Source organism: Penaeus monodon, chromosome 6 (assembly GCF_015228065.2).
Source record: "Penaeus monodon isolate SGIC_2016 chromosome 6, NSTDA_Pmon_1, whole genome shotgun sequence".
NCBI classification, from domain to species: domain Eukaryota; kingdom Metazoa; phylum Arthropoda; class Malacostraca; order Decapoda; family Penaeidae; genus Penaeus; species Penaeus monodon.
This window is the reverse complement of record NC_051391.1, coordinates 53,106,257-53,108,029: the sequence shown is the minus strand read 5'-3', so window position 1 is coordinate 53,108,029 and position 1,773 is coordinate 53,106,257.

Below are 1,773 nucleotides of genomic sequence, written 5' to 3'. Positions count from 1 at the left end.
CCAACACACCAACCCAACCACCCCACCCAACACACCGTGACCCAGACAGAAATTGTTATCTTCTATGGAAGCATCCGGAAATCTGTATGAAATTATATATTAAAAATTAAATAATTAATATTATAAATAATATATATTATTAATATTATATATATATATTTTTAAAATATATAAATATACATATAATATAAAATATATATAATAATATATATATATATATATTAATAATATAATAAATAATTACATTATAATATATATATATAATAAATATATTATATATATAAATAAATTTTAAAAATAACATAATATATACACACACACACACACACAATATGTACAATTTTAATCAAATATATATATCTACTTTGCCGATGAGGTGTTTTGACGAACTAATTGGGCCATGTGACTTCATGTAGCTTATGGGCTTAAACAGGGGTGGTGGCCCATGATCCTTCCTCACGATAGTTGTTTAGGAACTTTATGGTGGTTCTCAGTCATCATCAAATCTAGATAGATCCCTTTACCTATTAGGTTTTACTTACCCAATATATGCAAACCCGCCGCGGTGAATAAAAAGGTGTGTGAAAAAATGCACACTCACGTCGCAGTGCGCGAAATTTTTGAGTGGATTCGCGGGATTTGATGGGTAAGTTTAAAACCCAAAATACACACACACACACATACTAACACACAAACCCCACACCCCAAAACAAACCCACACACACCCACACACACCCCACACCACACACACGCACACCACACACACACACACACACACACATAATATATTATATATATAAAATATATATATAAAAAAATATATATATTATATATATATATTTTTATATAATATATATATAATATATATATATAATATATTTTTATATTATGTATAACTTTTCATACATATACACAGACACAAACACACAAACATAAAATATATATATATATATATATATATTATATATATTTTATATAATATATAAAATATAATATATATAATTTATATTATATATATATATAAAATTTAATATATAATATAAAATATATAATATATATATATAATATATATTTATATATATAATATATTAAATATATATATATATATATGTGTGTGTGTGTGTGTGTGTGGGGTGTGTGCGTGTGTGGTTGTGTGTGTGTGGGTGGTGTGTTTGTTGTGTGGTGGGGTGTGTGTGTGGTATTGGTGTGTGTGTTTTCTGGGTTTTTAACTTACCACATACAAATCCCCGAATCCACTCCCCAAATCGGCAATGCCCCAGCGGAGTGTGCTTTATTCACACACGCATTTATTTCCACCCGCGTGGTTTTCATATATTGGGTAAGTCAAAACCCAGTAGGGGAAAAGGTGAGCTATCTAGATATGTGAAGCTGAGAACCACCATAATGATTTCCTAAAACAATATCGGAGGAAGGATCATGGGCCAACCACCCCCTTTTTTAAATTTCCCAGTAAGCTACATGAAGTAAATGGCCCAATTAGTTTGTAAACACCTCATCGGCACAAGTATGAATATTTTGATATATGATAGATATATATGTACAATGTGTGTGTGTGTGTGTGTGGGATATAATGTATATATATTATATTATAAATATATAATATAAATAATATATAATTTAATAATATTTTTATATAATATTAAAATATATATAAAAATTTTACTAATATATTAATATATTAAATTATATATATATATAATAATTTTTATAATATATATATATATAATTTTAATTTTTTATTTTATAATAATA